The sequence below is a fragment of the Pempheris klunzingeri genome, chromosome 1, assembly GCF_042242105.1.
Source record: "Pempheris klunzingeri isolate RE-2024b chromosome 1, fPemKlu1.hap1, whole genome shotgun sequence".
NCBI lineage: Eukaryota > Metazoa > Chordata > Actinopteri > Acropomatiformes > Pempheridae > Pempheris > Pempheris klunzingeri.
The window spans coordinates 10,374,994-10,388,775 of NC_092012.1; positions in this window are offsets into that span (position 1 = coordinate 10,374,994).

Consider the following 13,782-nt stretch of genomic DNA (forward strand, 5'->3'; position numbering starts at 1 on the left):
TGTGAATTTATTTAAAATTAATCTAATTTTAACCTTCAGTCGGACATGTTTCAAGAGGGATGGTGTAGCCTCACCTTTGGAAAATTAATCAATAATTAGGTTACTGGTTAATTTTCTCTCTCACACATGCACATGCTCACATCTGGAGAGCGCAAGTCCTCGGAGAAATGTCAAGTTGTGCATTGTTAACTATGGTAGCTAACTAGGTGTAGCTAACTATCACATGATTACACTGAACACGTACCACCTAATAACAACAGTACAGTTCTGAGGTATCGCTTTGCATCCTCTGCCCTTGCATTGCTTGGACGTGGTGGTCCCTTGGTTAAATGTTGCTTCAGAGACAGAAACACAGTTTGCCGATGATGTAAAAAAAAGCAAACCTCTGACAACGATGATATGGAGTTACAAACAACTTGCCCGTCATTGAATTGCCTTGCCTGATTGAAAATGTCTCCGCTGTGTCTCGTGAAAATCATTTGCTTTAATTATCTCTCGTGTCATGTTGAGAATGTGGAAACTTAGTGCAGTTTACACAAACAGAGGAGAAATTCCATCTAGGGGTCAGTGTATTTTATTTTTCAGTTCTGCTGTAAGCTTTACAGAGTAGAAGGTATATATTTGAAACGTATTTAAAGAAAGCAGCTGCACAGATCAGTTCAACACCCACCGTTAAACACACATTTGTTGTATCTTTGATTTGTATCTTTAATTTTCCTTTACCTTTATTATTTTTTATTTATTTGTCACGCAGTTCTCATCAAACGTTTCACAATCCACTCAGTTCTTATGATAAATTCAGCATCATGTTTCACAAAGCACAACTGTAGGTTTTATCGACAAAGTTGGCTTGATTTGCCTAAATATATGTAAATTGTAACAACAGAATTAAATATCTATTAAAAAACAAGATGGGCTAACCTTATGTATTACCTCTTTGATGATGTATGTAAAAACACACCTCTGAATACCCAGGATTTTTGTAATTCAGTCTATGATATCATAACATTGGCTTTCATGTTGGAGCTCATTTGAATTTTCATGAAAAGTGGTATGTCAGTATGCACTGCCCCTTGGAAACCATCTGTACAGTGGTGTCCGGTTAGTTTGGTGGAGAAACATGCTCTGAAGCTTTACCCATGTTTGTGTGCAGCCAGCAGGCACCTCTTGTATGCAGCGCCAAGCTTGGATTACCTCTATTGCAGCCACGTGCATGGCAGAATCCACAACAAACTATCCAGAAATCCAGAAACAATATAAGAATTCTTTCCTTTATAACTATAATGTTCAGTATGCAGACTGCTACCATATTGACTCAGAAAGTTGATGCAAAATCTGTTTCCCACACACGTTCAGTCTCTTTTCATTCTAGCTAGTAACAGTTACAGTTCATAGCGTGGTTAAGGTGTTCCCGCCAATTACATTAGCATAACTTAGCATAGAAAAGAGCTAAAAACAAGCCTCACTTTCCAGCTTTACAGGGTTGCAAAACAATATTCAACTTCTGGCTTTGAATTTAATTAACAAGCTATACCTCTATAGGCTTTACCTAACTTAAAACCAGTGTTTTGGGTCAATCTATTTTTCATTTGTTTCCTTCATTTTTTGTCCGTACCATCTAGGAATTCAGTGTATTACAGTTTTCATGCCTGATTGGCTAATACAGACAACTGGCACCTGGCTAACCAACACACCACAGAGAAATAGTCCATGATAGGTTCAAGGACTGTTCATAATAAAGGGTATTTCATTTGCGTCTTAAAACTATTCATTTTGACCATATACACAAGCCATTATTGAGACAGTCCACATACATATATTACTAAAATGAATGTCCAGTAAAACAATACAGTAAGCAAAGGAGAGAGGTTGTAGTACAAAGATAAAAGGCTTCAATGATACATGCTGACTGTTTTTTTCAGCTGGTTAACTTCCCCACCCTTGGTAAAGAGCACTGCACAGCCGCTTCCCTAAACTTTGAGTATCTGGGACTTTGTCCCATGTAGTAGATGGGATAGTCCCAAATGGGCTAACACAGTAAAAGCCCTCGCCCTAGTTGTGTGCGGATACACACTGACCTGTATTGCTCAGTGCAAGATTTTTCATTTATCTGGCACCTTGTGTGCTAAAGCAAACAGAACTATTCTCAGGTGTCTAAATTTGACCATGTGCAGTGCAGTAACTATGTGACTATGAGTGGCAGTATTAACTGCATATTTCCCTACATCCTAGTATCATTTGCTTTATTCTAAACAACACTGCCAAGGATATATATCACTGAAAGTGTGGTGTATTTCATTGTCACATAAGAACACCACAAGGAGAGATATAGTGGCTTTACACAGGTTGTGCTTTGTATCCTGGGGCTGCGGTAGACTATATGCCTCTAATAATACACGTTGGAAAAAGGATCACTTGTTTCCTGTGTACATTTGCAGTGGGAAATCTCTACTGTGGTAGGTAAGCATTGAATTGTTACCTAAAATTCTGTGCTTCACACATTTTCTGATGTTTTGATAATCCCGAGAGAGAGCAAATACAAGCAACAAATGGTCAGCAATTATAATTCATGCCAATTCGACATGGAGATTAAATATTTTAAAGTCTGTATCAAGAAACAGTCAATAGTGACTGATGGATGTACTAAGATAATTTACAGACTGTATCTCATTTCCAATTGTAATGTGTTTGTCTTGTTACATGCTACAAAGTTATTAAACAAATGGTAATGATGCATAATCAAAATACAATTAATGGCCTGTTGGGCTAGGTAAACAAGAATTAATCTATGATCAGGACTGAATTAGACATACAGAGACAAACAGAGACACAAAATTAGTATATGTCATCCTTTGCTCATTGCATCCCAAAAACTTCTTGATAACTATGTCAGCTACACATTCAGTTGTCTTACTGACCTCGTTCACCTCAACCAAAACTGGACCAATACGAAGCATTTGTGAAATGATATCAGTGAATGGTCTAATCAATCAGCTTTGGAATGTGTCAGATGAGGCATGAGTATTGCCAATGTTCATTATGTGTATCATATGTCATGGCAACAATGTCTGGCAAGTTTTTGTCATTTTATTTTGGTAGTCTACACCAGTGATTTAGAAAACACATTTAAATGGCGCTGTCCATGCTTATGTCAATCTTCGTCATATACCTCAGAATAAAGCCAATCTTTAATATCAATCTTTGATAAAGGTGTCATGGTCCTGTTGGAGCTTCGTTGTTGCAAAGATAGATGTGCCTATCCCAATCCATACTCTCACCACTCCCGCCAAAGGAGGTTGAGCCCACTACAAAATAAACAATACCGCATAACAAACAACATTGCAAAACCCCATGTACTAAAAAATAGTAACAAAATGTAAGACTGAGGCTAGATGTCATGTAGCTTGCAAAACATTTGTTTTTGCAAATGTGACCATGTCCATGTTGAGATTCTTTGTCCACAATTGTAGGCTACAAGAAAAATTTCAAGAGGCACAATAATGGAGTCATTTAGTCAAGAAAAATCTGTTTATATGTGGGTGTCCAAATGAAAACATGAACACTGACAATTGCTGCAGCTTTCTGTGACTCATGGCCTCATTTTTCCAGACAAATTACTTCTATTACAGTCGGACAACTGTAACTTTGGTGCTGTGAACATAAACAAACAAAGTATAAGGGATCTGTTGTGATCAGAGCTGATGTGCATAGAAATGTGTGAAGCAATTAGGTGTTCTCTTATTTAAGAGGTGCCATCAGAAATATTGCTGATTCCAAACCAAGCACCATTTGCTCATTTTCTCTGTAATATTCCAATTTTGGATTTGAGCATGTGCGTTCAGTTAAAAAATATGTCGAATGCATTCTGTTTGTTAAAAAGATAGATTTTAGTTGTGCACATTTGCACGTCAGTCACATATTGTACTCTTTGTGTTTTTTGTACATTCTCTGGGAGATCACGAACTTTCATTAACAGGCCCTCTATCATAAGCACAATCTTAGAGAGAAAAGAAAAAGAGAAAAAGAAACTGAGGAAAAAATGGAGGAATTACATAGCAGCACATGGTATCCCCCTGATCAATGCGATGCCTGTGTCCTGCTGAGAGTTGGTATTGGGCAGGTGGTGCAGCAACAGATACAGAGAAGCTGAGGAGACAGAAAGGGAGGGAGACAAAAGAAAGAACAAAGAGCCTGAGGATGCTGGAAAAGGTATGAATTTGAAATATGAAAAGGATGAAGAATGAAGAGGATTAGGGGCAAAGTGAACAATTTACAGAGAGAATTGTCAATAATGGAGCCAGCATATGCTGATTTTCTTCATTTTGTGGCTGCTGTGATCTGTATGTTTTGTACACCCTGGCTCCATCAAACAGTCATCAGCCACCTTCTCTCTTGCAGAAAACAGATGATTCACAATGATCAGCTGAAACATTTATATGGAAGTCTGTGCCAGTTGCTGTGTGCATTTACTTAAGGTTTTGAAGATGTGAGCATTATAAGTAACACAATATGTACAACGTGTACACTCTAAAACTGATATAATTACAACTGGCTTTATGAGCTGTACATTATTATTGCCAGATCAGGTGGAAAAAAAGTTGTACTTAGGTCTACATGCTTCTCTTTACAGCACTCCTCAGCCCCATAACAGAGCTGTCACTTTTAAACTCAAACACTTCACAACACAGCCCCCTCATGCACAATTAGTGAATATGGCACTATTAAACCCAGTCCACTAATGAGAACAAAAGAAACTCTACCATGAAATCTTAATTTAGAAAACAAACATGAAATGGTCCCGTCCTACAGTGCACTTATACTCTGGCCAATTAAGCCAACGAGCCATTCTATGGTATGAGCTTGAATGTCTTCTAGGCTGCAACATATTTTTCTGATACATATGATTTAATAGCATATTTGTTCAGAACCAAGATGCTTATTTGCATGAATACATCTGCATGATGTTTGTTTGACAGGTCATTAATTAACATGTTAAGAGTTTCAATTTACTGACTTTGGTATAAGGAATATTACAGGACAGGCTTTGATTGGGCTGAAAACGTCTTTATAAAAATACTCTTCCAAGTGACAATGAAAAAAGGATCTGTGCAATGCTATTTTCAATCAGCACTTTTATACAAAAACAAGTGGGCTTGGTAATCAAGTTTATTTTAAGTGTTGTCAACAGCGGCATTATTGGATTTTTCTCAGCAACAGTTTAGTTCACCAAATCTATTGTAAACTGATACCATATTTTTTACTGCTACTGGACAAGTAGTGACCATATTTTACAGCTAAAGCTGCAGATTGGGGAGTGTGTAACTTGTTACTCATTAAATAAATGTGTCTCTCCGTCTCACACACACAGTACAAAAGCAAGGCCTTGTTAAACCATTTGTTGGTGTAATATCTTGGAAAGCTTTCAATCAATAATTAAATGGAGACCATACATGGAGGCTGGCAGTTTTATTGCGGCAATTACTCATAGACATGCATAGTGAAAGCACCTGTGCTCTGATTGGCTACCTTGCATAGTGCAGCTGTAGACGCAGTTGTTGCAACACTGTATAGTTGGGTTGTTGTTGTACCTTATGTATTTGATGCACATATGAAAAAGCCATTGTACCATTTCACACATCCATTTGTAAACCGTTACCCACACATAAGAAAACATAAATACCATAAACTTGCTTGTTGGGTCAAATGTGGTCAAACTACTCTCTACCAGCCTCTACAGGTTATTCAGATTGTTCGTGTTCTGCTGGCTAAATCATACTGTGTATGGATTAATGCTTTTTCTGTTACTTTTACCACATTACATTAACTTTAGTCTGCTATAGTTGCTTAGCAGTTTCAATGCATTTGTGCTTGCGTAATCTGTCGAACATGGCCATTAGCATGACAGCATAAGTGAAGCCAAAACATCTTGATTGCCTCCTGGTGGCTGGCTGCAGCATGGGTCATAAACTCCTGTCCCCAGGTGACTTTCATGTTTTTAAGTTGAGAAATGTTTCATCAAAAGTGACAGAAAACATTGAAAACAAGATTTTACACGGTCGAAGGAGAGATAAAAATGGATGGTCATAGCATTAACCAGTTGTATTGTTGAACGCGTTTTCGTGTTCTTGTGTAGAGAAAACTCGTCAGTGACCAGCAGTGGACCCTCCAGACCACCCACTTACTGATAGCCTAGGTCTAAGACAATGTTTAAAGAATATAATTTATTGTTACTACCACATTATATCTTCAGGGTGGTGTGGGTTACGTGGACAATGAGCTGCAGTCTTTTTGACTCGTGCGTTATCTTTAAACGTAGCAGAGAGGTGCCTGATGGCCCTTTAGAGAAGCCGCTACATCATCTGACAGATCCTGCTTGTGTTGATGACACTCCTCTGGGATCCACATTCTTCAACACCAAGCACTTATCCTCTTTCCTTACATATAGTCTGTGTTCTTTGAGCATACATCCAGTGGTCACTAATGAATTCAACCAGGACTGCCAGGTCAGAGTAAACCTTGCAATAGGGGTGTCCCACAGGAGTGTTCTCTTCAGATGTCTCTGAACCGTGCCTAAGGCCAAGCACAGATATAATCCTTACATGTGAGGCCAATATCAAAAAAAAAATTCTGTAAACCACCCCTTTTACCAGTGTGTGCACTTCATTGTTGAGATTGACATACACAAGTACATCTTTCTTTTTTCTTGCCTATGTTCCCTTAGGTGCTCTTTAATCAATGGATATGATATTGGAGCATCCATGCTTGCAAAATCTACACTTTAGTACTATCTGAGTTACAGTGGGGCAAAAAAGTATTTAGTCAGCCACCAATTGTGCAAGTTCTCCCACTTAAAAAGATGAGAGAGGCCTGTAATTTTCATCATAGGTATACCTCAACTATGAGAGACAAAATGAGAAAAAAAATCCAGAAAATCACATTGTCTGATTTTTAAAGAATTTATTTGCAAATTATGGTGGAAAATAAGTATTTGGCCAATAACAAAAGTTCATCTCATTACTTTGTTATATACCCTTTGTTGGCAATGACAGAGGTCAAACGTTTTCTGTAAGTCTTCACAAGGTTTTCACACACTGTTCCTGGTATTTTGGCCCATTCCTCCATGCAGATCTCCTCTAGAGCAGTGATGTTTTGGGGCTGTCGCTGGGCAACACAGACTTTCTACTCCCTCCAAAGATTTTCTATGGGGTTGAGATCTGGAGACTGGCTAGGCCACTCCAGGACCTTGAAATGCTTCTTACGAAGTCACTCCTTCATTGCCCGGGCGGTGTGTTTGGGATCATTGCCATGCTGAAAGACCCAGCCACGTTTCATCTTCAATGCCCTTGCTGATGCAAGGAGGTTTTCACTCAAAATCTCACGATACATGGCCCCATTCTTTCTTTCCTTTACACGGATCAGTCGTCCTGGTCCCTTTGCAGAAGAACAGCCCCAAAGCATGATGTTTCCACCCCCATGCTTCACAGTAGGTATGGTGTTCTTTGGTTGCAACTCAGCATTCTTTCTCCTCCAAACATGACAAGTTGAGTTTTTACCAAAAAGTTCTATTTTGGTTTCATCTGACCATATGACATTCTCCCAATCCTCTTCTGGATCATCCAAATGCTCTCTAGCAAACTTCAGACGGGCCTGGACATGTACTGGATTAAGCAGGGGGGCACGTCTGGCACTGCAGGATTTGAGTCCCTGGCGGCGTAGTGTGTTACTGATGGTAGCCTTTGTTACTTTGGTCCCAGCTCTCTGCAGGTCATTTACTAGGTCCCCCTGTGTGGTTCTGCGATTTTTGCTCACCGTTCTTGTTATCATTTTGACCCCACGGGGTGAGATCTTGCGTGGAGCCCCAGATCAAGGGAGATTATCAGAGGTCTTGTATGTCTTCCATTTTCTAATAATTGCTCCCACAGTTGATTTCTTCACACCAAGCTGCTTACCTATTGCAGATTCAGTCTTCCCAGCCTGGTGCAGGTCTACAATTTTGTTTCTGGTGTCCTTTGACAGCTCTTTGGTCTTGGCCATAGTGGAGTTTGGAGCGTGATTGTTTGAGGTTGTGGACAGGTGTCTTTTATACTGATAACGAGTTCAAACAGGTGCCATTAATACAGGTAACGAGTGGAGGACAGAGGAGCCTCTTAAAGAAGAAGTTACAGGTCTGTAAGAGCCAGAAATCTTGCTTGTTTGTAGGTGACCAAATACTTATTTTACCGAGGAATTTACCAATTAATTCATTAAAAATCCTACAATGTGATTTCCTGGATTCTTTCCCCCCATTCTGTCTCTCATAGTTCAAGTGTACCTATGATGAAAATAACAGGCCTCTCTCATCTTTTTAAGTGGGAGAACTTGCACAATTGGTGGCTGACGAAATACTTTTTTGCCCCACTGTATATATCATACACTGCTTGAGGGCATAGCATAGGTCACAAAGCTTTTGCCGGCCTTCCCTCAAGAGAGACAGAGAGAGGAAAGCGATGAAGACATGCCCGTGGCCATGACTGTGTATTTGGGATGACTTATTTCATCTGTATGATAGTACCAAGATAAGATGGCTCCAGAACAATCATGTTCATGTCCATCACAAAGCAAAGGGAGAGGTCAGGGTAGAAGAAGATGGTGTTGTGAAAAGTTTTGCTTCAGTTTCAGGAACTCCAAAAAAACTGAAAAAAAAGAGAAGAGCTTGAGGTGAGATAGTAAGATGAGCTGTCAGTGAAGTCATGGAGGAAATGGAAATTAACAGTGACAAATCCCCAGAAGCACTGGAGCTGCTTGAATGAATCTGACTTAGGCCCTTCTGTCACCACGTTAACCTTGGCTGGATCCATCTATACACATCCATTTGAAAAATCCAAGAGGGAGATGGTGGACACATGGAATTTACACATGCTGACCTTGACCAACAGTTGGTTCTCTAACAGCCATCGGAGGACCTGACATCATGGCGTATGATGAAGATATCATTGAGAAACGTGAAAGCAAAATGGTTTGTCGTGTCCTTCAACACACTGATCGACATGACATTACGAGTGTATATGTCCTATCCCAAGGACAGATGCACTCTACAGGATACACTCTGTGGGATACCAGCAACTAAACACACAGAGTAGACTCAGTCTAACAGTGGACCTGACAAACAAGTTAACATTAGGGTTATTTTAGGAAACGTAGGTGTCACCAAGTGTCAAAGGGTACTGTGGAGACACCGAAGTAAAGAACAAGAGTTGAGTCTATCAACATTCATCTGCAACAGAATCCATGAGAGATTAGGAGAGATTAATACTGATTGTTTGAGGGTAAACATATGTCTGAGTGTGAATAGAAGAAGAGTTGGGGGAATTGGTTGGCCCACCAGCACCCCTTTGCTTACTGATGATCTCTACGTAGGTTTGTTTGTGTGTGAGCTACTCGATGGATGCAACACCTAATTCTCCTCTCTTCCTCAACAGGGAACAAGTGTTACCTATAACATAGTCCCCTTGAGAGTCAGATTCAAGCTGGCTAATGGAACACCTCACTGGAGATAGGAAGAAGAAGCTATAAGGACCCGAGGTATAGTAAATGCTGGCTGCTACAGAGAAGCATTTTTTTGCTGCCCAGCCGTGATATTATTCTCGTCTAACCCCAGTCTTTTGACTTATATTGTCTTCAATCTCATCCAGTACTGAATCCATCACTTTCATGTCGACCACAGCCATCCACACAAGAGTCTAGCCAGCAGAAGACTGAAGGCATTCCAGGGACAAAGAGAATCACTGGGTGGAAAACATAACTACTAGTGGACACAGTATTGACTTTGTCAAGGCAAGTCAAACTTTGATGAGAGAATGAAGTGTAACGAAGGATAATTCTACATGAGAGTGAACTGAATAGCAATCAAGCAAACCTTTTCTCTCACCTCTCCTTTGATGTTGGCAACTAAACAATAGCGTAAAGTTGATGTGCTACCTTTCTGTCTCTAGTCTTCACTAACCAGACAGTGCATCTCTTGATATGTCTGTGTCTTGCTTGCTTGCCAAACACTTCCAGGCCTGTGTTCTATGACTTTGTGCCAGACAAAAATGAGATTGAAATACAACTATTTACTTTGTTTGATAAATGTCAACGGACAACAGTTATAAACTGCAGTGCAGGAAGGATAAGTTAAAGATAAAATAAAGGTCATGATCATGCATTCATATGCGCATGCACTTAATTAGACTTGTGCGTTCCAGCATCAATTTCAGTGGGTACTAGTCCAGACAATATATGGGTATGGTGGCACTCAACATATGCGTATATAGTTTTAAGACATTGATTATCCAGTGTCTCAGTCAAGATTTAGTTACAATTCTGGACTAATGCAAAATGGAAAGTAATGGATCAACGCTGACTATTAATTAAATATTGAATTTAAAATGTTGATGAGCTGGGTATACTGGGCAACATGGATGCATATCTCTGAATAAACAACCATTAAGTATTCAGCCAAGCTATTTTATATTTGAGCATGTATTATGTATGCAAACTGTTCTAAAAGAATAGTGGGAGCGCTGCAACTCTCTCTCCATTAAAACTCACACAAAAATGATGCACTTCTTGTGTGTACTTTCTTGTGTAAAGTGTTGCACTTCTTGTATGTACTTTCTTGTGAAACGTGTTGGACCTGTTGTGTGTACTGTCTTGTGTGTGATTTAGTAACCAGAGCAGGTGAGACCTCACTTAGGAAGCCTGAGGGTGTTATTTACATAGAGGACATTGTTGAACACTGAGGACATAATTGAACCACATAAACAAGTGAACATACTCAGGACATAATGTTCTTAAGTACTATTCAACACTGCAGTAATGTCACTGTTATAATTCTGAAAATACTTTACTTATGTTGTGTTATTGATCTAAGTACATTAAATAAAATTTCTGGAATTTATCTAAGCATATCGCCTTTGTCACAAGGTTAGGATATGATATCATGCCAATGCTTTTTTTTTTTCCTGTCCTTAGATGATTAGAATTTTTTCCTGAATGCCAGGACAGGAATACATTGCAGGAATATTTAAGCAGAAAATCTGGACGATTCACTCAAGTCATCTAAATTGATGTGCAACAAGATGCATTTGCTGAAAAGCAAGTTGTTTGCATCCATGCATTTAACTTAATCCCTGACACTTTTAAAGTCAAGATAATGGCAAGTCTTCTGCACAGCCCTTGCTTGCCTGAAACAAAACTGATTTTAATTAATGCTGAGCAAATTATCATATTTTACAAACCTGGAATAAAATGGCCAGATGATAATATATTTGAAAATCCAAACATCCATTCCAGTAGCTTTTTCATGGTCCAACATCTCCTGGCTGCATCAGCAGATGTCTTTGCTTTGTTCACAAAGATGTTTGTCCATCCAGGCAGCCAAGGAGATGAAAATGCCAAGGTCATTTGCAAGCTGCTATAAGGCTAGCTCACCCTCAGTGGTGTTTGACAGCCCATGTGGAAAGTGGAGCTGAGAGTCCATTCATTTCCATCCCTCCTGTTAGATTTCTGGATTTCTTAAATGAAGTCAACCATACTAAGAGCCCTGGCTTTGGCTCAAAAGTTTTTTGGTGCACCTCTGTTTAAAAAATGGGTGAAAGACCAGATCCAGACCTGTCTCTCCTGGGTGATCAGATACTCTCTGTTCACTCTCCTCGGTGACCAGACTCTTTCTCCCAATCTTTTGTAAAAGGTCTTCATGGAGGGACTGTATGTCTGACATCATGGTTTTATAACATCTGCTCATGGCATCCAGTTGATGGATGGAGTGCCATCTGTTGAAATTTTTTTTTTTCAGTTTTATAAAGAAACAGGAAATCAAGAACTTTATAAAAAGATAGTTATACGCAGATGTCATTCTATATTTAGGCCCGTTAAAAGTAAATTCATTGAAATTTAGAAGGGTCAGAATTTGGTAGTTATGATTAAGTGCATCAATATTTCACTTATTAATTTTAGCATCTAACCTGAACCAAAAAGCCCATTTCTGATTGGAACCTATTAAAAATGTAAAGTCTAACCAGACTGGGATTTTTGTATTTTACGTAAACATTGTGATAATGCATTGATGAGCTAGTCAGATTTAACTACATTAAATATTATTATTACACTGATGCTTAATACCTGTTTACATAAGTTATCCATCAAACTTTTTCTAAATCTGCCGTTGAAAGCATGGGCACCTAGTTATAGTTAAAAGTGGCGGTGCATGGGCAAGGGGAGGTATGGCAGGAAAATACACCTGAAAATGGCATTTCCTACAATATCGAGCCTTCAGTAATGCAAAATAAAGCTGTTCTGGAGGTATGGCAGGAAAATACACCTGAAAATGGCATTTCCTACAATATCGAGCCTTCAGTAATGCAAAATAAAGCTGTTCTTTCAGTGTATTGCTCAGTTTATATTGCACCATAAAATATTAGTTTTTCATTGTGTTGTTTTTTAGTTTCAGCAGTGAGCCAACGATTAAATGTTGTGTCAGAGTGAACTTTATGCATGTATCTCATAGTTTGCCAAGACAAATTGCAAAGCTGCTTAACTCATCTGGACATATTTCACCTCAAAACCAAGCTTTTGTTGTGTTTGTGACCTGATTCACTATCTTGTGAATTTCAGTTTCTAATCCACAATAAACTTGCAAAGTAACCCTAGAGCCTAAAAAAAAAGTAAACCCCAAACAATACAAGCCAGATCCTAACACCCATACACAAAAAGAGAGAGTGTGCGTGTGTGTGTAAAAATAAACTATCAACATCGCTTTGATATATCAACATGGGACACGGACCCCAGTCTCTCAGGTAAAAGTTCTATTTTTGACCCACCCACTACTTACTGACTTTGTCAGACTTTAAACTACATCACCTGATGTCCCAAAGTCTCTCTGCAATAGAATACCCTGGAGGTAAACTTCTTCTATGCTCAGTGATTAAAAACCAACCACACAGATATTCAAGGCACAGTAACTGCATATCTTACATTCTTACATAGTTTCCTCACAATTTGTTTGGCCCACAGCAGTGTAGTTTTGACGGGGCATGAACACTCCGACATGAAGCTAGCACTAATGGGAAAGAGGACTTCCTGTGATTTTACTTTAAAAAAAAAAAAGCTGTTCTTTTTCTGGTAAATGCTGAAAAACAAATGAACAACCACAGCGTACTTTTGCATCATGTCCTGCCTCCTACTGCCCTTGCCTAAACCAAATGGAGGATTTCAATGGATATTAATGCAGCAGGCATGGTCAGTCTCGTGTTATGTGCATGGACTGTGTGATTGTGTGCTTCATGTGTGAAAGGGCAATTGCGGATGTCCGGACCTGATTCTCAGAGAGTCCGTAGTTTTTATGTGAGAATGGCTTAGGTAAAGATGGGAAATGTCACTTTTAATTCACATACTACATATGACACAGACAGGTGTAACTCATTTTGATCCAAACTTGCTAAAATACAAAAGTTGTCTGATCAAAAAGCGGAGATGCAAAAACCCAAGTTTGGTCCCCCAAGTATAATTGTGGGGGTGCGGCTGCTCCGCACACTCCATTGCTCCTAAGCGCCTGTGATTGAAAGTACATCGATCTATTCTCTAAATTGTTAAGGTTGGTCAGGATCATGAGGATCTGGAGCCTATCCCAGCATGCAGAGGTCAAGAGATAAGAACAAAGAGATGGCAAACACATTCACACTTTTGGGCGATTGAGAATTGCCAATTCATCTATCTTTTATGACTGTGGGAGGAAACCAGAGAATGTGAAGATAACCCACAAAG